This window comes from Nycticebus coucang, chromosome 13 (assembly GCF_027406575.1).
Source record: "Nycticebus coucang isolate mNycCou1 chromosome 13, mNycCou1.pri, whole genome shotgun sequence".
In the NCBI taxonomy this organism is placed as follows: Eukaryota; Metazoa; Chordata; class Mammalia; order Primates; family Lorisidae; genus Nycticebus; species Nycticebus coucang.
The window spans coordinates 18,111,964-18,134,800 of record NC_069792.1 but is presented as its reverse complement, the minus strand read 5'-3'; the positions used below and the strand labels follow the sequence as shown (position 1 = coordinate 18,134,800).

At 37.6% G+C, this 22,837-nt stretch overlaps 1 protein-coding gene and 1 pseudogene across 2 annotated transcripts in view; one reads left to right on the top strand and one right to left on the bottom strand.

The window, feature by feature from the left end:
* CPA6 (carboxypeptidase A6) overlaps positions 1 to 22,837 on the top strand; it is a 274,666-nt gene that overhangs the window by 117,889 nt on the left and 133,940 nt on the right. The window lies entirely within an intron of this gene.
* Positions 1,231 to 7,837, bottom strand: LOC128563987 (survival motor neuron protein-like; annotated as a pseudogene). The gene is made up of 2 exons (XR_008373940.1): positions 7,833 to 7,837; positions 1,231 to 2,155 (listed from the first exon to the last, which is right to left on the bottom strand). The product of XR_008373940.1 is annotated as a survival motor neuron protein-like (transcript).

Sequence of the window (22,837 nt, the reverse complement as noted above, 5' to 3'; positions counted from 1 at the left end):
TGCTACCACAACGCAGGGTTATCATGCAGGAAAACCTAGTAAATGCTGACTACAGAGCTGAGTGTTCCTAATATTCTGAAACAAATTCATAATTATTTATCTTGAACTTTTTTTTAATCAAGTATTTTTATTATATACTTTTAAACATACAGAAAATAGAAAAAAATAGAACAGGGAACATCCACATTCACACCAGTTCGTCATTAACATTTTGCCATTTAGAGCAGTGCCTGTGGCTCAGTGAGTAGGGCGCCGGCCCCATATGCCAAGGGTGGCGGGTTTGAACCCAGCCCCTGCCAAAAAAAAAAACATTTTGCCATTTATGCTTCACACATATGTTTTGCTAAACCATTTCAAAATATTTTGGAGACACTGTAACAATTCATTCAAAAAATATTTGAATATGCAAATTAAAACATTCTTCTGAAACAGAGGTTCTCACCCTGTGGGTCGCAGCCCCTTTGGACTGTATTAAAGGTTCATGGAATTAGGAAGGTTGAGAACCACTGTTCTAAAACTGCAACATCCTTCTCACAGCCCATACAATTAGCAATAATTGTCTAATATCATTTAAAATCCAGTCCATATTCATTTTCTCAATTTCTCCTACCTTAAGTCAGGTTTTTTTTTTAAATAGGGTCCAATCAAGGATTCCACATTGCATTTGGTTATGTTCTTAAGCAACTTTAAATCCAGAACAATTACCCATTCGCACCTTCTTTTTTCCTTCCCAACTCTGATATTTTGAAGAAATGAGGCCTTTATCTTCTACAACATTCCACATTCTGGACCTGTCTGACCATTTCTTCAGTGGTGCCATTTAACTTGTTGCTCTATCCTCAGTATTTCCTGCAAACACGAAATTAGATCTAAAGGCTTGACTAAATTCCAGTTAAACTTTTTTGATGAGAACACTTCATAGGAAATATACGACACACAGCATCACAAATCAAAAAAAAATGCCTCATGATCTGATTGCTAGTGATGCAAAATGTAATCAGACTCTACAGATCTCTTTATTAGAAAAGTGTGTTTCTTCCACACAACCAACTAGCAAGTATTGGCTGAGATGACACTGTGACACCATGAGAATGCTAGGGAGATGCAGACCTCAATCTTTTATCTAATACCTTTGGCATCAAAATCTCTTTAATGTCGTGTTACATTAAGCTTTCGATTTTCAATTTTTTAAATGTTGAAAAACATTTATTTTTCACAAACCATTAAAATTTATACAAAAGTAAGATTAACTTTTATAATGATGGAACTTTTTACTCTGTAACTGGAATGTGAATACCGTCCTTCTTTTTGATTTTGTCTAAAACCCATATAATAGCCAGTGTGATAGCCACTCATGTACCAAGAGATTAACATACTTCTCAAAGCATCAGTATCATCAAGAGAATCCGGACATATGGGAGGTGGTGGGGGAATTATTGGTGGTGCACAAGGAAATAGAGGCAGCCAGCATGACAGGAAGTGTGGTGGTGGTGGGCCATTGAATTTTAAACCTGGCTTTCCTAGTCCCAGTCCTGACCCTGGCATGGGGGGAGGCGGAGGGAGAAAAGAGTTCCATGGAGTAGTTTTTGACTTGATGTTATTTGATTTCTTTCCAGGAGACCTGGAGTTCTCACTTTCATCTGTTGAAACTTGACTTTCATTTTCATTCTCTTGAGCATTCCGTTCTATATTATTAGTTACTTCAGAGGTTGGGGAAAGTAGATCAGACAGATTTTGCTCCACTCTATTTCCATATCTAGTGTAAACCACAACACAGGTTTCTCTCTGAAAATCAACTGAGGCAATGGTAGCTGGGTAAACGCAACCATCTTCCAACCAAATGGCAGAACATTTGTCACCAAATTTCCACTGTTTCAAGGGTGTTGCAGTATTCTTTTTTTGGCTTTTATTCTTCTTAGCAGGTTTTCTTCTAGGTGTGCCTTTTGGTTTATCTGAAGTTTCACAATTGTCGCCATTCTTTAGAGCATGCTTAAATGAAGCCACAGCTTTATCATAAGCTTTTATCAATGCCGTCTTGTCCCAAATGTCAGAATCATCACTCTGGCCTGTACCTCACCGGAATAGCACCGAGTCCTCCTGCTCCGGGACTGCACCTCCACCTCCACCGCCGCCACTGCCACCCTGTCTTGAACTTCTTAAAACAAAAATGCAGGGACGAGCTTTAAGAACTAATCAGTTTCATTTAGTATCCCCTTTTAAATGGATAGATCATTTCTTCCTCTTAGTAACATTCTTCATTCCTCTTTGAAAATCATCACCCTGAAGGAAGTATAATTAAGTGTAGAACTCTTTAAAGAATAAATGTATTTGAGGAGGCGGAGCAAGATGGCAGCCGAGTAACAGCTTCCTTGCATCCGGGCACCATGAGTCTGGGGAGATAGGACTCCAGGCATCTCTGGCTGGTGGGATCTGCCTATCATCACCCCTGTGAGGATACAGGGAGTCAGCGAGAGACTTCTGGACCCCAAGAGGAGGACTAAAACAGTGGAAAAACGGCAAGTGATCGCGTGTGTTCAATCCATCTAAACCTGCCCACAACTGTAAGTTCAGTAGCAGCGAGACTGCAAACCAGAAAGGCCTTACCTGTGAACTGTTTTGGTGTCTTTGGACTTGGCACTCAGTTGAACTGCCTTGGGGAGAGCCTGAGCGGGAGTGCGGAGAACTTTGGCCATTGTCTAGGGCCCGAGTCTGAGCCACTGAGCCAGACAGAGCTAATAGTGTTTGCCTGTGGGTCACAGGGAGACATTGTGAACCATCTGCCCCGGCAAGCTCCGCCCTCAGGGTCGCAGAGCTAGAATCGGGTGGGAGCTGGTAACCCAGCAAGGGAGTAGCCTAAGGGTGGGGTCTGAGCCGCCTTGCAGCTCTAACCCTCAGGGGCAGAGCGAGACCAGTTTTGGCACACTGGGTAAGTGGATAGCCACTTCAGCAGTGATTCCAGCGACAAGCACTTTCCTGGGAAAGCTTCTGCTCAGCAAGTTTACAAGTTCAAAGTGCCTTTTAAGTGGGCTGAAGAGAGATTTAGGGTGTCCACCTGCTGGGGTTTGAGAAATCAGCAGCCTCCAGTTGTATCAGAACTGTGATTAACATCTCATACCCCAGAAGACCACGTGTTGCCCAGACAATATTCAATAACATATACATACTGCTTTGTTTTTGGTTGTTTTTTTTTTTTTGGTTTGGTTGTGTTTTTTTTGTTTGTTTATTTTGACGTTGTTGATGTTGTTTTGTTTTTTAATTTCAACCTTTTCCATACAGATCCTTTTTCTTTCTCAATTTTTCTAGTTTTAATTATAATTTCCCATTGCGGCCTTTTTCAATAGCTAGAACTTCATTTCTGCTAGTGTTTCTACCGCTATTATTTGGTTTTTCACCCAATTTTATCCTGTAAAGTTTTCTGTTTGCTTGTTTTGGTTTGATTTATAGCATTTTTGTCTTTCCTCTCTACTTGGTGGAGGTGGGGTACTGTGTCTGATCAGGTTAGCAAAGAGCTGCTGACCTCAAGGGAACCACCCAACTGGGCACCCCCAGAAGGTGGGTTTTTTTTAAGGTTGTGTCAAAGTACCCTACTGTACACCTATATTGCCCTGTCTCCCTCTATCTGTGCCTCTCTTCTTTTTGTCAATATTCCTTATCCCCACCCCCTCTCCTTTCTCTATTTTTCTTTTTTTTTTCTTATCACTCGGTCCTCCTTTCTTTCATCCCTTTTTTGCTCTTAAACCTTCTCACCCTTCTGGTCCTGTAACCCTTAGTCCACAGGCACGAGAACTTAAAGAGCAAGAGGAAGTGAAAGGAAAATTAGGGCAAGGAAACAGATAAAGGAAATCACTCATGAGGAAGAATCAGCAGAAAACTCCAGGCAACATGAAGAACCAGTCCAGAACAACCCCGCCAAGGGACCATGAGGTAGCTACTGCAGATGATTCCACCTGTAAAGAAATGTTAGGAATGACAGAAAGGGAATTTAGAATACACATGTTGAAAACAATGAAAGAAATGATGGAAACAATGAAGGAAACTGCTAATAAAGTGGAAAATAACCAAAAGGAAATCCAAAAACAGAATCAAATAAGAGATGAATGATATGAAGAATATAAAAAGGATATAGCAGAGCTGAAGGAACTGAAACAGTCAATTAGGGAACTTAAAGATGCAATGGAAAGTATCAGCAACAGGTTAGACCATGCAGAAGAAAGAATTTCAGAGGTAGAAGACAAAGTTCTTGAGATAACTCAGATTGTAAAAGAGGCAGAAAAGAAGAGAGAGAAAGCAGAACATTTACTGTCAGAATTATGGGACTTTATGAAGCGTTCCAACATACGAGTTGTAGGAATCCCAGAAGGGGAAGAAGAATGCCCCAGAGGAATGGAAGCCATACTAGACAATATTATAAAAGAAAATTTCCCAAATATCACCAAAGATTCTGACACACTGCTTTCAGAGAGACATCAGACCCCAGGTCACCTCAACTCTAACCGAGCTTCTCCAAGACACATTGTGATGAACCTGTCCAAAGTCAAGACAAAAGAAAAGATTCTGCAAGCTGCCAGGAGTAAGCGCCAGTTGACCTACAGGGGCAAAACCATCAGAGTGATTGCAGACTTCTCTAATGAAACTTTCCAAGTAAGAAGACAATGGTCATCTACCTTTAATCTACTTTAACAGAACAATTTCCAGCCCAGAATTCTGTACCCTGCTAAGCTAAGCTTCAAAATTGATGGAGAAATCAAATCATTTACAGATATACAAACATTGAGGAAATTCGCCACAATAAGACCAGCTCTACAGGAAATACTTCAACCTGTTCTGCACACTGACCACCACAATGGATCAGCAGCAAAGTAAGAACTCAGAAATTAAAGGACAGAACCTAACCTCCACACTGATGCAAAAGATAAAACTAAGCAATGGACTCTCACCAAATAAGACGAATAGAATACTACCACACTTATCAATTATCTCAATAAATGTTAATGGCTTGAATTCCCCACTGAAGAGACATAGATTGGCTGACTGGATTAAAAAACACAAGCCACCCATTTGCTGTCTGCAAGAAACACACTTGGCTTCAAAAGACAAATTAAAGCTCCAAGTCAAGGGTTGGAAGACAATTTTTCAGGCAAATGGAATCAGAAGAAAAGAGGAGTTGCAATCTTATTTTCAGATACATGTGGATTTAAAGCAACTAAAGTCAAAAAAGACAAAGATGGTCACTTTATATTGGTCAAGGGAAAAATACAACAAGAAGACATTTCAATTCTAAATATCTATGCACCCAATTTAAATGCTCCCAGATTCTTGAAACAGACCTTACTCAGTCTGAGCAATAGGATATCTGATAATACCATAATAACAGGGGACCTTAACACTCCTCTTACAGAGCTGGACAGATCCTCTAAACAGAAATTAAACAAGGATATAAGAGACTTAAATGAGACCCTAGAACAACTGTGCTTGATAGACGCATATAGAACACTCCATCCCAAAGATAAAGAATATACATTCTTCTCATCACCCCATGGAACATTCTCCAAAACTGATCATATCCTGGGACACAAAACAATTATCAACAGAATCAAAAGAATTGAAATTTTACCTTGTATCTTCTCAGACCATAAGGCACTAAAGGTGGAACTCAACTCTAACAAAAATGCTCGACCCCACCCAAAGGCATGGAAATTAAACAATCTTCTGTTGAATAACAGATGGGTGCAGGAAGAAATAAAACAGGAAACATTAACTTCCTTGAGCATAACAACAATGAAGACACAAGCTACCAAAACCTATGGGATACTGCAAAAGCAGTTTTGAGAGGAAAATTCATCGCTTTAGATGCCTACATTCGAAAAACAGAAAGAGAGCACATCAACAATCTCACAAGAGATCTTATGGAATCGGAAAAAGAAGAACAATCTAAGCCTAAACCCAGTAGAAGAAAAGAAATATCCAAAATCAAATCAGAGATCAATGAAATTGAAAACAAAAGAATCATTCAGAAAATTAATGAAACAAGGAGTTGGTTTTTTGAAAAAATAAATAAAATAGATAAACCATTGGCCAGACTAACGAGGAATAGAAAAGTAAAATCTCTAGTAACCTCAATCAGAAATGATAAAGGGGAAATCAGAAAGAGGGACGGAGGGAGGGGGGGTGGAGCCTTGGTGTGTGTCACACTTTAAGGGGGCAAGACATGATTGCAAGAGGGATTTTACCTAACAATTGCAATCAGTGTAACCTGGCTTATTGTACCCTCAATGAATCCCCAACAATAAAAAAAAAAAAAAACTCTGGTGGCTTAATAGCCAATTACTTTCTAAACATAAAAAAAAGAATAAATGTATTTGTAATTGGATAAGAAGTTAAGTAAATTTCTATGTAAATGCTTCACCTCAAAGAAATTGTTTTTCAAATGGTTAAAATTAAAAGAGTTTGGGACAAATTCTGTACCCATCTCCACTTGGGAGGCGAAGAGTACACATATGTAATTGAAAGCTGAATGTGACACCCTGTACGTAATTCTGTAACAGTTTTAGAATGAAACTCTTACAGTATATGGGAGGAGTATTCATAGAAACAATGATTTGGGGACAAAAAGCATTTTGTTTGAAGATACACAAGTAATAAAACCCAGATGAAACCTCAAAAATAGGAACACATATCTTTCCAGTATGGCCAAAGATTAATTTTGTGTCAGAGTTTCTTGCTCGTAATGAGAAGACCATTGGCTTTGGGGGGCTTATTTTCTTTTTAGGGAAGCTATGGAAAGCACAGGATTATAAAACTCTACTTACATAACAATTTTCTATCAAGGGGTTCTGAATTCTTTATAAAATGTTAGCTCATTTAATTCTCACAGCTCCCAAGCAGGTTAAGAAATGACGAGTGATATTTAGGATGGGCTCTGTCTTGGTTTCTGCCAGGGAGCATGAGTCACAGTTTCTCTTAAAGCAGAAACGAAGCTATAATTTCCTGACATCCGGTTGAGGCGCTAACCTGACCTCATTCCAACTCTCCAAGTTCAGCGGTTGTGTTCCAGTTTTGGTTTTATTTCTATTTCTCTACGATCTGGCAGCAAACTGTCATAAATCATGCTTTCATGCGGGACTTGATGAGATGAAGGGCAGGAAGGAAGCTTGTTGGTAGGTTTTTAAATGACAGACATATTCAGGGTGTTTACTTCTCAGGACAGCAGAGTTTTCTTGCCAATAAGTAATTCCTTTTAGTCTTGACATATGTAGAACTCAAATGGACTTATAAAAAATTGGACTTATTTATTTTTAATTGATAACAATGCATTGATGATGTTCAAAATTTAGAATGTTCAAAGGATAGACAATAAAAACCACGCCCTTCTATTCCCCTCCTCTGGTCACCTAGGTCCTCCCACAGAGGTAACCAGTGTTACTAGCTGCTGCTTTCTTTCTTTTTTGTTTTGTTTTGGTTATTAGCCTTTTTTTTGAGACAGGGTCTCACTATGTCACCCTTGGTAGAGTGTCATAGTGTCACAGCTCACAGCAACCTCAAACTCTTAGGCTTAAGCAATTCTCTTGCCTCCGCCTCCCAAGTAGATGGGACTATAGGCACCCACCACCATCCCCGGCTATTTTTTCTGTTTTAGCAGGCCCAGGCTGGGTTCAAACTCACCAACCCTGGTGCATGTGGCTGGCACCCTACCGCTGAGCTACGGGTGCTGCTCTGGTTATTAGCTTCTTAAACAAGTAGTCCACACAAATCCAAGCAGGTGTCATATCTTGCATAAATATGTACAAGGTCAATTACATTGGTGAACACATCCTAGAAAAAGTGCTACATACCTCATTGCTGACTATCACCACAGTCAGCTTCAAAGTTCTTTCCCCTTGTGAAGCTGTGCAGCACTCCAGTGCCTAGCCCATGCTTCAAGCAATTTTAGAACCCTTTTTCTCCAATGGCCATCACAGCGGTTGTTGTCTGAGGTCTACCAATTAAGTTTGTAAACTCATACTAGAAAAAGTGCTCAGAAGGGTAGACTAGGCAGTGGCGTCTGTCCAGTTTTCCAAAAGGTGACTGTAGTGAAATTCAGCAATGAGTTATGTAGCACTTTCTCTAGAATGAGTTTGCAAACTTAACTGACCTCCTATATAGGGATCTATATAACACAGTATGTAAATATATGAATTATATCTTATATATCTCTGCATAAATACATAGAAATGCTATAACATAATATATGCAATGTAAATACACAACTTATGCCTTCAATATCCCATATATTTATGTATTTGTCTGTCGTTCTTGATAAATTACAGCAAACTACGCACACAGTTCTACCACTTGCTTTCCTCACTTAAGATGTCTTTGACAATCCATAACAAAACTTAAAAAGCTCCCACACTCTTTTTTATGGCTTCATGGTCTTCCATAATATAGATAGAACAGAATTTTTTTAACTGGTCTTTTATTAATGATGTTAAGATTGTTTGCTATTACAGGTAGTGTTGTAACAAAGAACCTGATGGAAAGTCACTTCACACAAAAACAAATAGGATAAAGTCTCAGAAATTGAGTTTCTGGACTGAAGAGGATATGCACTTTGATTTATAGATATGTTTCAAATTATTCTCATTAAGGTTTTCTTATTTCACACTCCCGCCAGAAATGTTTGGGCATTCCTATTTCTCTGCACTCTTGCCAACCTATTGTATAATTATTCTATTTAACTAAGAGACAATATAGAACAAATAGTTAAGTTTTCTAATTATTGAAAAAGGTATTCGATGTATCAGATGATTCCTTCTGTTTTTACAGATCCACAAATTTAAAAGAACTTGTATTTATCTTTAAAAACTTTTTTAATTTCACCTTTATATGAAAGCACTTAAAAGTATGGGTCATTTCTCAGTAAGTATGACCATAGCTTTGCCAAAACAATTCTGTGTGGCAGATTTCTAAACCTCCACCAGCTGACAAGTTGTTTCAAGAAACAACAGATACCAAATGTTTCCAGAGCTGTCAGAGACTCAGCAATGTATTGGAGCTTCTTCGGGTCTTGATTTGGTCACTGTCAGGAAAATGTGGAAATAATATGTCTAGTGATAAGCAGACAATGTTTTATACAATGTATTTAAAAGTATACATCCATAGCAGGGCAAAAGCATTTCAGAAATATATTTGGATTGCTGTTTGTGATTTTACAAGTTCAGCTGGAGAATTTTGTTAGGTGCAAAATTAGTTTTTACGAGATGTTTAAACATATGTGGCATGGGCCCGCATAGCTAGTCTACTACACATTATTTACAGAGCATTTGTAAGGGTGTAATTGAGACATCTGATATTCCAAATGAGGACTTTTACTCAACTGTAAATTATGTCACAGATGTCTTATAATAGTTCTCTCCATTTTCAGCAATTATGGGAAATGCTCAAGATTTTATTATAAACATGAACATGTACATATGCCCTGAGCCTTTCTGTTCTCCATAGAGAGTATAGTGTTATGTTGAAGTTTTAAATATTAGACCTTATTTAGTTATATAAAAATATTTTATTAATGTTGTAATCTCGGCTTCTGCATTCTATTCATAGCCTTCTCTTGAGAATCTTTGTTCTTATAAAATGAGATTCTCTGAGAAAACTTTTTTTGGGGGGTTACATTAAACTGGAATGATTAATATATGTCTACCTTGGTATTAGTAGACATTCATATGGCAGAAAAACTATCTATTAGTTCTTAATAGGCCATTATAACACCAGAAATTATTTGGCACCATTTGAATTGGCTTCTAAGAGAAAATTATTCTTTTTTAAATACTTTAATTGACAAAAATGATATATATTCATTACATACAACATGGTGTTTTGAAATATGTATACATTGTTTAACAGTTCAATCAAGCCAATTACTTCTGGTTATTTTTATAGTGAGAACATTTAACATCTACTCTCTTAGTAATTTTCAGGAACCTAATACATTGTCATTAACTACAGTCACTATTTCGTACAGTAATCTCATGAACTTATTTCTCTTGTCTAATTAAAATTTTCTATCCTTTGACCAACATCTCCCCTATCCCCACCACCAACTCCCTATCACTCTATTCTCTGCTTTATGAATTCAACTTTTTAGATTACATGTAAAAGCGAGATCATGAAGTATGTGTCTTTCTGTGCCTGGCTTACTTCACTTAACATTCTCCAGGAAAATGGTTCTTTGTTGCTCTTAAGAAAAATGTCCTGAGCTAGAGCGAGACCCCGTTTCTAAAACTAGCCAGGCATTATGGCAGGTACCTGAAGGCCCAGCTTCTTGGGCGGTTGAGTCAAGAGGATCACCTTAGCCCAAGAGTTTGAGGTTGCTGTGAACTATGAAGCCACAGCACTCTACCCAGGGCAGGTGAGACTCTGTCTCAAAAAAAGCCTTAAAAATCTGCCTTATAGGCTCAGCGCCCATGCCTCAGGTGGCTAAGGCGCCAGCCACACACACCTGAGCTGGCAGATTTGAATACGCCCTGGGCCCACCAAGCAACAATGACAGCTGCAACCAAGGGATGGCCGGGCATTGTGGCAGGCGCCTGTGGTCCCAGCTACATGAGAGGCAGAGGCAGGAGAATCTCTTGAGCCCAGGAGTTGGAGGTTGCTGTGAGCTGTGATGCCACAGCACTCTACCCAGGTGTGGCTCTGTCTCAAAAGAAAAAAATCTGCTTTATAATATTACTAATTCAAGTCAGTTAGCTAGGGCTTGATAACTATTGCTACAAACGCGTGGTTTCTGAAGAAATATGTAGTTTCTGCCATCTTTCTAAAGTCAGTCAATTTGTTAAATCTAAGATTAAGAAATATTTTATTTTTGACATACTATTTCATTTAATAATGACTATAAATTATAATTTTCCTCTAGCTGAATTTTGCAGAGGCACTTCCCTCTCACCCAAGCATTCCTCAACTATGAGAACCTCCAAAGTATCGGTATGGTGTTCTCTGACTGCAAGATGGTTTCCAACAAAATAATAAAACAAACGTTTAAATGCTCACCCCTTCAAATGGGACAGGTTGAGAGCTTTTAAGTCCTTCCCAAATCAGCATTGGCTGACATTTGTTTTAATAGGTTTTATTTCAGGTATAGTGAGACCAACAGATCAGGAGACAGTGCCTTTGAAAAGATAGTTTATTATACTTACAGATCTCAGAGAGGGATGGTGGTAGGGAAGTCGCATAGGGAATTACCAGGATTAGTCACAAGGCAAAGGAAGAAATAGTAAGGCAGCAGTAGGGGAGAGGCAGTACCTTTATTATCGTTTCCGCGGGAAGCAACTGGTGAGGCAGGATAAACAGCTTGTTTGAATAACTTTAGTGTTACTGGAGGGGCATAGGGGCTGTCCTGATCTTCTGATATTTGGCCTTGGGGTAGTTAAGGCAGGCATAATGTGGTCTAAAGCCAGGAAGCTCAAGGTATACCAATGTTAAAATACCATGTTAATATAATATTATAATATTATAATTCAGCAAATTCTGATCAAGGTATTTTTCACCAAATCCATAAATTACACAAACTTAATTTTTAAATAATATATAATGCTATAGGATGGATCTAGTACTGCAAGGAAAAAAAAAACCTTTTAAGGGAATTATTGTGGTAATATTTTTCTATTTTTGCTGTTCCTTTGTTGATAATATTGTTTTACCCACATACATAATAGTTATGTAGGAAGGGGCTTGTAAATAGTAGTGTGAACCCTTTCTTAGCTCATCATCTAGAGAAAAATGTATTTCTTTAGAAATAAAAATTATTTTTTATTTTTATTTATTATTTATTTATTTTGTTTGTTGTTTGCTTTTGACACAGAGTCTCACTCTATAGCCTGGGTAGAGTACCATGGAGTCACAGCTCACAGCAACCTCCAACTCTTAGGCTCAAGCAATCCTCTTGCCTCATCTTCCCAAGTAGCTGGCACTACAGGCACCTGCTACAAGGCAGTGCCCAGCCAGTTTTTTTATTTTCAGTGGAGATGGGGTCTTTCTCTTTCTCAGGCTGGTCTTGAACTCCTAAGTTCAAGCAATCCACCTGCCTTGGCCTGCCAGAGTGCTAAGATTACAAGCATGAGCCACCACACCGGGCCTTAAAATTATTTTTTAACAAGTAAACTGGTTGATTATTTAAGTGCAAAATTCAAGAATCCCAAGCATCAAGATAAGCAAGTTGTTTTTGCTTATTTTTGATGCTATAATGGGAAGACAAATTTCCATCTAAATTTTAATATGCTTTCGTTCCCCAAATCAAGCTGAATGCAATATGTTATATTTATTTATTTATTTATTTTGAGACAGAGTCTCACTATGTCGCCCTCGGTAGAGTGCTATGGGGTCACAGCTCACAGCAAACTCAAACTCTTAGGCTTGCCTTAGAACTCAAGCTCACAGCAAACTCAATTCTCTTGCCTTAGCCTCCCAAGTAGCTGGGACTACAGGTGCCCGCCACAATGCCCAGCTATTTTTTTGTTGTAGTTGTCATTGTTGTTCAGCTGGCCCCAAGCGGGGTTCAAATCCACCAGCCTGGGTGTATGTGGCCAGTGCCCTACCCACTGAGCTACGGGTACCGCCCTAACATGTTATTTTAAAATGTGTGTCAACAAATTATGTTGCCCTTATATTAAGCAGCATTTATTTCCTATTTCTTAAATAGGAAAAGTCCAAGTTTTATTTTTCCAACTCACTAAAGATTAAATTTCAAATCTGATATATATAACATATTTAATATTCTATACATAATTTAATATTCTGATCTAGAATAGAATATTTATACTGGAAAATACTACTTAAATAATACAGACCAGGTGATTTGAACCAACACTCTCAATTTAAGCCAACTAAATCTGCATCAAAAATAAACATTTTTCTTAAAAACATCAAAAAGCAAGCAAGGTGGTGAGAAATTACTGGTTGAAAGTCCAAGAGAAGATGAAAATCAAGAGATATAAACCCAGTTTATAGCTATTTTCTCTGCAAGCATTTGCTGACCTAAAAATGACAGCTATAATGTTAAATGGCAATTTTGTCAGCTACGTAAGGCTTGCCCAGGGTAGAGACTCCAGCAAAGCACATTATGCCTTGGGTTGAGATGCTAAAAGATTACCCTCTAGGAATAAGGATCAGCTAAAAATAGGTAATCCTACTTTGAAACAGGTCAATGATCCAGAAAAATCTCACATACCACATGGTGGTCCCACACAGCTAGTGGTCCCAGAAAGCAAACAAAAATCTTCTCTGAAAGATGTCACTGTTGTAGGTCTCAAATTATTTCTACAAATAACTTTTAAAATATGATACCCACACATAATCAAAGAGAGCCAAATACACAAGGCAATGACAGAGCATGAATAGAAACCAGATCAAAGGGAAAAAACAGATCTGCATAGCTCCAGACTGTGCAGTTACCAGACACACTACAGCATTTACACTTACTAATTTCTTAGAGATAAAAATTCAAGCTTTAAAAATGGCAGCAAGAGACCAAAATGTATATAAAGTGATATTGCAAGATTGAAAACAAAAATAGAAAATATACAACTGAGAAATATTATAAGGGAAATTAAAAACTCAGTGATAGGTTTAACAACAGATTAGATACAGCTGAAGAGAGAAACAGTAAAATGATGGACAACAGTAAAAAAAAAAAAATGACAAAGACAAAAACATGAAATGCATGACAAGAGATACAGAGGATACAGTGAAAAGATTTAACATAACTGGAGTTTCAGAAGAGAAGGGAAAAAGCAACTTTTTAAGAAGTAATGCATTGTCACACACTCTGCTCCCACAAGTTGTTTATTAATTACGCAGTCAAAAATAGTAAATTTTCACTGGAGAAATCAGATGCCACATTAACCAAATGATCAAGGTTAACATGACTACCATGGGCTAATTCAACATCATATACCCATGAAATGATGTACTGAGAAAGATACATCACTTTTGTAATATTTCTGCAAAAAAAAATGCTTGATCAGCACCTAATCCTGAAGACAATATCAGACAGTCCCAGGTTCTTCATAATATTTGGCCTATATTCTTCCACAGTATCAAAGTCATGTAAGACAAAGACTAAGGCATTGTTCCAAATTAAGAGACCAAAGAGAAATGTCAACTAAATGAAACTGTGATTCTGAATTAGATCCTGGGTCACAGAAAGGACATTAGCACGATAATTTGCAAAATCCAGATAAGGTGTATAGATTAGAGAATTGTATTAAATCACTTTTATTCTGATTTTTATGATTGTACTATGGTTATGTAAGAGAATATCCTTGATATTCGGAAATACAATCTAAAGTATTAGTGGGTAATTGGCTATCATGTCTGCAACTCAAAATTCTAAAGTAGCATTTAAAAAAATAAAAAATTCCTACCCAATTACAGAGAAACTGCAGCAAACCAAAACAAAAAAAGAAATATTTAAAGCAGGAAGTAAACAATGGTAATGGAATGAGGAATATAATCTACTTTCATTCAGTGAAGCGAACAGATTGATAGCTAATTTCTCAGCAAAAGCAATGGAAGCCGGAAGTCAGTGGAATGATAGTTTCAGTTGCAAAATAATAACAACAACAACTAGAAAATTTAAACGCCAACCTTTAAGCATAGATTATCTTTTAACAATGAGGTGAAATAGAAGATCAGACAAAACTGGGAGAGTTCATCAGCAGCAGATACACACAACAGGAAATGTTTAAGGGTATCCCTCAGGAAAAGGCAGAACTTCCAAGCCAATGACAAGGAAAAAAAAACAAGTAAACACAACAACAACAAAAAAGTCCTTCCAAATCATAATGTCAAGAAAAAAGCATCAAAGAATAGGTCATCCGATTAGAAAACACTTATTAGACAGTCAAAACTGTACAGAAAAAAACAAGTGATTGCTATAAAAATCAGGAGAACAATCTTTAGGGAAGACATAAGAGAGTCTTCTTGGGAAGGAAACCAGGGGATGCTTTCTAATGAGGTTTTGTGACCTATGTGGTTACATGGATTTCCACTTTGTGAAAATACTTTAATATTTACACTTGTTTTGATGTGATTTTTTTACAGTAAAAATATTTATAAAACTTGGCAACTCTGTATCAACATCTCCTTGTTACCATATAAAAACGATGAAATGGCTCCTCAAACTCCCGATGGTCCCAAACTCCTGGGCTCAAGTCATATTCCCACCTCTGCCTCAAGGTTAAGTAGATTTGAAAGTCAAAAAAGGTTTAGAAATAATCTTACTCTTCCCCCCCTTCCAGGCAGCTGCTTTCAGAGGTCCATAAGATTTGATTTTCTGTAAACTATAGGCCACATCCTTTGCTTTGATATTAAATGTTTGTCTATATTCCCCTGTCCTCCATGCCATAGCGTACAAGTTTTTGAAGCTCGCTTTCCAAGAGTTATATTGTTCATCAGTAAGTGTATTACCACAAAGTCCTTTTGAAGAGAGGGTGCTGTGTTGCCTAGAACTATTTGCTGAGGTTGTTTTGACCAAATTATTTTTAAAAAATAAACGACTTACAGAAATTTTGAAATAGACTAAAAAATATTTGGAACATAAAATGGCCACATGGCTAGTTACCATATTGAAGATTCTCTGCACAAGTCCCTATAATTAAAGCATCCCAGCATGGATCTTTAGTGCAACCCTGGCTTTTAGTCCCCATCACTCATGACCTTGATAAACAAAATCACACTTTGGGGCTGATCCAAAGTGAAAACTCAAAATGTAAGAAAAGCATGACATTCTGACTCAGCAGAGGGCTCTGATATTTGTCTGAAGATAATCTATTTCAAGGCATTTTGAGTCACCCACTCATTGAGTATTTCTCTTTCTTAAAACAGCTGTTTTTAAAGTATTTTTTTAAGTAAGCCATGAAGGGGCTATAGAATTCGTGGTGTGATTTTAGTGTAATAATGACCAATTGCATCTATGTTAACCTCAAGCAAATGTTTCCTCTCCATACAAATTTCCTTCTCCTAGCTTATGTTTACTTCTTTCCCTCTCTATTTCAGGTACCTTTCCTTACTTTATTTTTTGTTGTTGTTTGTTTGTTTGGGTTTTTTGTTGTTGTTGTTGTTGTTTTGAGACAGAGTCTCACTCTGTCACACTCAGTAGAGTGCTGTGGTGTCACAGCTCACAGCAACCTCCAACTCTTAGGCTTAAGCGATTTTCTTGCCTCAGCCTCCCAAGTAGCTGGGACTACAAGCGCCCACCACAATGCCTGGCTATTTTTTGTTGCAGTTGCCACTGCTGTTTTAGCTGGCTGGGGCCAGGTTCGAACCTGCTACTGGCAGTATATGGGGCTGGCGCCCTACCCATTGAACCACAGGGCTGCCCTCCTTACTTTAGTTTGTTTTGTTTTTTTTTTATTGTCGGGGATTCATTGAGGGTACAATAAGCCAGGTTACACTGATTGCAATTGTTAGGTAAAGTCCATCTTGCAATCGTGTCTTGCCCCCATAAAGTGTGACACACACCAAGGCCCCACCCCCCTCCCTCCATCCCTCAAAACTTCTGGAATAGGAGAACTAGATCCTAAATAATAGTCTGGAAGTATTTCAACAATTCTCTTCATGAGGTTACTGAAAGTCAAAACTAACAGTGATCAAAGGATCTGTTCTCATCTGAATGATTTTATCTCAACTTCTGTCGACTGGAAGGACTAGAGCCAATACTCTTTTTCTTTCTTTTGAGACAGAGTCTTACTTTGTCACCCTTGGTAGAGTGTCATGGAGTTGTACCTCACAGCGACCTCAAACTCTTGGGCTCAAGCCATTCTCTTTGTTTTTAGAAGCTGTGGGGGCGGGGGTTCACTCTTGCTCAGGCTGGTCTCCAACCTGTGAGCTCAGGCAATCCACGTGCCTCGGATTGCTAGGATTACAAGCGTGGGCCACCACACCCGCCTCCAACACTTTTTCCACCACTTGCTCTTGAGCATGCTCAGAGGCACCCTGCTACTGAGCTCTAATCTGCTGCTCAAAAGCTTGTATCTCTCATCTCCCAGGCAGACCTGCATGTGGGAGGGAGGGGGGGGTCTCTGTCCTTACACCAAAGGAGATTTGTCCTCCTTTTCCCTTTCCTGCTTTCCTATCCTCAATTGCTGTTTGTTGTCTCTGGGTAAATGGAGCAGAGAGGACGATAAACAACCTTTTAAAAGAGACTCCTTCCTTCTCTTCTTCTCAGATACCTTCCAGGCAAAACTTCTGATGCAATGATCCTTTATTTAGGTTTTGAAATTCAAGCACAGCCTGACTTCTATTTTCCTCTAAATAAAAAAAGGGGGTCAGTAAACAGTCTGTAAAGGGTCAGAGAATGAATATTTTAGGTTTGAAGGCCATATGGTCTCTGTCTTAAGCACACAATTCTGACGTTGCCGTCCAAAGCAGCCATACTTGACGTTCAAGTGAGTAGAGATGGTTCCCATAAAACTTTATTTATGGATGCTGAAATCTTATTTTACTTTTCTTTCCCAATTGTTTAAAAATGGAAAAACTGTTCTTAGCTTGGGATCAAATGAAAACAGGCAGCAGGCCAGATTTGGTAGGTCAGTTTGCTGATCCCGATTTAAAGGGTAAGGTCTTTCTACCCCAGGATATTTAAAATTAAGAATTAATGAGGGTAATTTGACCCATACTATTTGCATTGAGGGGATTAAGTTTACATACAGGTTTTGTAATCATTGGAACAACATTGCGCCTGCAATGTTTAAGAGAATTTGACATGAAAGAGAATCTGATAGATTAGTTGGGGGATTCGAATTTAAAAGGTTTGAGTATAGACTTAGGGATTTTCAGTTGAAAGTTGGAAGAGAATTCATGCTTGTAAACAACAATGGAATGCATAGAAGAACTTGAGAGTTTCTGTATTTATAATTTTAATTTATGCTATTTAAGTACATAGAAAGGCATTCTTGTTTGGGTGGTAAGCTTGCCTGGTCAGGCATTTGATGTAAAATTCGTTGAATAAATTTTTAAATGCAATATAGAATATTTAAGGGAATTTGATAAACTAAAGGCTGATTATTTAAGGATATCTATCCTATGTAACCAATTATTCAAGCTTTAATCAACAAGCAAGTGAAGGTAAAATTCTTACTGTAGATGTAGATTTATAAATGGAATAATAAGCTTTGCATACTGGACTTAAAGCGAATGATGTTTGTGTTTATGTAACATGTTTTTCATTATGTAAATGATGTTTTTAATTATTACTAAATGGTGTTTCATAAAAATTCAAGTACCTGGCCCAATCCTGTCTATATAAAAGTTAATGACAGGACACCCCATGCAGACAATGAGAATGGCCAATCTATCTTGGCAATGAAGGTGCTGCCCACTTGGCTGACAGTGATATTTCACCAAATTGAGTTGTGCCCAATGTAGCGTGATGCTACAGGGCTGCTGTATCTCTACAAGGTATCCTCTTGATCCAAACAATAGCCAAGCCAAACCACCAACAGCCAATCAAAAATTGTGGGTAAGGAAAGCGATAATGTTGCATGTGAGCAGTTTGGGGAGGAGATTCACATAATGGCTGTTAGATCTTCAGTATGATGCCCACTAAATAGCTCACACACCGTGTTTGTTATTGCAGTTTGAGAAATACCTTCTTCATAGAAGTGTAGAACAGAAAAATAGCATCCATCTAAACCTGCCATCAGCTTTATTCCAAATCTTTTCTCAGCATATTTTAGAACAGAGGTCAGCAAGCAATCGCCAGGGCCCATATCTGGCCTGCCACCTGTTTTGGTAACAGACTTCAAATTAAGTGATTTTTAAAAAATCAAAATGAGAATAACATTTTGTGACAGGCTATATGCAATTATATGCCATTCAAATTTTTCAGCCTCCATAAATATTTGAAATATTTACTATTTCTATTTGGTCCTTTCCTTTTGGAAAAAAAGTTTGCTAACACCTATTTTAAGGGACCGATTTTATCACCTCAAGTGAATTTATGATCCATGACTGTAACATTCTTGTCCCAGAGGACCTGAGATCACTTATCAGCCTTAGGTTTGAGGTCAGGATACGGACCTTGGGTTGCAGACATCAGAGTGGTCTGCCTGGCACACAGGTACCCCTCAAGGAGAGAATTAAAATGGCATTTTTTCCTCCTGGGATTAAGTTACTGTCTTGTGGAATTATTATCATCACTTGATTTAAACAGAGAGTTTCAGCTAATCTTCTGCTTTTCTTTTGCTCTCAAGAAATTTTAACATCTCAACTGATGCAGAAGACAATTTAATACTATCTCTTTGGGTCCTGAATAATTCTTTATACCTCTGTCTTCTTCAAAAAGGATTCAGGAGCTGCTTCAACCAGCCCATAGCAATAGCCAATCTTTCCTATTAGCAATCTCCAGATGTACGTGGCAGGCAAGTTTTAAGAGCCCAGATGAAGAGACAAATTCACTGGGAAGTTAATGAAGCTTAAGCTTTTGGATGCTCCCTGGATATATTTATCTTGGATTAAATGGAATTATTTTTATATGACTCAAAGTCCATTGGTCCATAGTTACACTACAGATAGAAGATTCTTCCTATCATTATATATGTACACATATAATTAATTATAAGCAAAATATCTATTTCTATTGCCCCATCCATTCAAAACATATTCTCTGCCTCAAGGAATCTCTATCTATCTATGTATATATAGAGAGAGGTCATGTTTTATGCACCCCCAAAATGTATAGTATCAAACCTTAGTGTGTAGCTAGCATATCTTGGCCTGATCAAATCTGGTGATTCCAGTCAAAATGTTTTTTTTATATATATATATATATACAGATTTTTTTTTTTGAGACGGAGTCTCACTATGTCACCCTGGGTAGAGTGCAGTAGCGTTGCAGCTCACAGCAACCTCAAGCTCTTGGGCTTTAGCGATTCTCTTGACTCAGCCTCCCAAGTAGCTGGGACTACAGGTGCCTGCCACAATGCCTGGCAATTTTTTTGTTGTAGTTGTCATTGTTGTTCAGCAGGCCTGGGCGGGGTTCAAACCCGTCAGCCCCTGTGTATGTGGCTGGTAACCTAGCCACTGAGCTGCAGGCACTGAGCCTGCAAGGAATATTTTTGATAGTGAAGCACAATTTTTGGTGAAAAAATTGTGAGAGCACAATTATAAATGTACCATATTTTTATGAAAATTATGTTAAATAAAATTCCAATGTTTTTAGAGCATAAGCCTGTAGCCCTATATAAGCAATGAATATATCCACATGAGAGGTCATGTTTTATGCACCCCCAAAATGTATAGTATCAAACCTTAGTGTGTAGCTAGCATATCTTGGCCTGATCTTGGTGATTCCAGTCAAAATGGGTTTTTTATTATATATTGACCAATTAGAGTTGTATACATTTACAGGTTATAAAGTGATATTATGATCTTTGAACACATGTGGAATGATTAAATCAAGAGAATTAATCTATCCAAATGTTTGACATTCTTTATGATGAGAAAGTTTATAATTTTCTATCTTAAGTGATACTATGACTATGCAATATTCATTTACTGGCTGTATCCACTATACTGTACAATAGATCTCAAAAAATTTCAACTCGTCCCTACTATCCTGCTATCTAACTGAAGCTTTATATCCTTTGATGATCTTCTCCTGATCCTCCTCACCCCCGGTCTCTGGTAACTACACCCTACTCTCTGCTTTGATGCGTTTGATTGTTTTAGATTCCAAATATAAATGAAAGCATGTGATATTTGTCTTTCTGTGTTTGGCTTATTTCACTTAGCCTAATGTTCTCCAACCCCCCGATTCCTGTCACAAATGACAGAATTTCTTCCTTTTCTAAAGTGTTAGAGTATTCCGTCATGGACAGACACCACATTTTCTTCACCCAATCATCTGCTGATGGACACCTAGGTTGAGTCCATGGCTTGCCTGCTGTGAATAGTGCTGCACTGAACATCAGTACAGGCATCTCTTTGAAAAACTCATTTCAAGTTTTTTGGGTAAATGCCCAGAAGTGGTATTGCTGTATCATATGATAATTCTATTTCTAGTTTTTTGAGGAAACAACATACTATTTTTCATAATGGCTGTACTAATTTACATTCCTCCCAAACGTGTTCAAGGGTTCCCTTTTCTCTACATCCTCACCAACACTGATCTTTCATCTTTTTTATGATAGCCATTCTCCAAGTGGTATCTCACTGTGGTTTTAATTTGCATTTCCTTAATGATTAGTGATGTTATGAGTATCTGTTAGCCATTTATATGTCTTCTTTTGAGAAGTGTTTATTAAGGTCCTTTGCCCATTTTTAAATCAGATTACTTGTTTTCTTTCTATAGGGTTGTTTGAGTTCCTCATATATTTTGGATATAAATCCCTCATTAGATGTATGACTTACGAATATTTTCTCTTCATTTGTAGTTTGTTCCTTCACTCTGTTAATTGTTGAAGCCTTCTATTTTGATGTAATCCCATTTGTCTATTTTTGGGGTTGTTGCCCCACTTTGGGGGTCAACTTTAAAAAAATCATTGGCCGGAGCAATGTCATGTAGCTTTTCCCCTTTTTTCTTCTAGTGATTTTATAATTTCAGGTTCTATGTTTAAAACGTTAATCCATTTTGAGTTGATTTTTGTGTATGGTGTGAGATAACAAAGCAATGTTATGTAGTTTTTCCCCTATTTTCTTCTAGTGGTATTATAATTTCAGGTTCTGTGTTTAAATATTTAATCCATTTTAAGTTGATTTGTGTGTATGGTGTGAGATAACAGTCAAATGTCATTCTTTTTGCACCTGGATATCCAGTTTTGCTAATACCATTTATTGAAGAGACTGTCCTGTTCTTACTGTGTATACTACTGACACCCTTGTTTAAAATCAATCCCTATTCTGTTCCACTGGTCAGTGTGTCTATTTTTATGCCAGGGCCATGTTCTTTTAATTACTGTCACCTTGTAGTATCAGGTAGTGTGATGCCTCTAGCTTTGTTCTTTTTGCTCACAATTGCTTGGGCTAGTTGGAGCTTTGTGTGTGTGTGTGATTCCCTATGAACTTCAGAATTGTTCCTTCTATAACAATGAAAAATGGCACTGAGATTTCAATAGGAGTTGCCTTGACTCTTGGATCACTTTGGATAGTATGGATAGTTTAACAATAATAACTCTGCCAATCCTTGAACGTAGGATTATCTTTACATTTATTTGTGTGTGTACTTCAAATTCTTTCAACAATGTTTTATGGTTTTTTGGTGTGCAGGTCTTTCACTACCTTGGTTAAATTTATTTCTAAGTGTTTCTACATTTTTGGAGCTATTATGAATAGGATTGTTCATTGATTTTATTTTCAGAAAGTGTGTTGTTAGTATGAAGAAATGCTACTGATTTTTGTGTGTAGATTTTTTATCCTACAACTTTACTGAACTTGTTTTACAATTCTTACAGGTTTAGGGTATAGTCTGTAGGGTTTTTTATATAGAAGATCATGTCATCGGCAAACAATGACTGTTCCCCTTCCCCTTCTTTTTTTCCTGTTTGGATGCTTTTTATTTCTTTCTCTTGCCTTATTGATCTGGCAAGGACTTTCAATACTGTGTGAAATAGGAGATTTGAGAGTGGACCTTTTTGCCTGGTTTGGGATCTTAGAGGAAAAGTTTCCAGTTTTACATCATACAGTATAATGTTAGCTGTGGGTTTATATCGTGTTGAAGTACATTCCTTTCATACCTAATTCGTTGAGTATTTTTATCATGAAAGATATTGAATCTTGTCAAATGCATTTTATTGCATCTGATAAGATGATCATAGGATTTTTTCCCATTGATCAGGTTAATGTGGTATCTCACATTTATTGATTT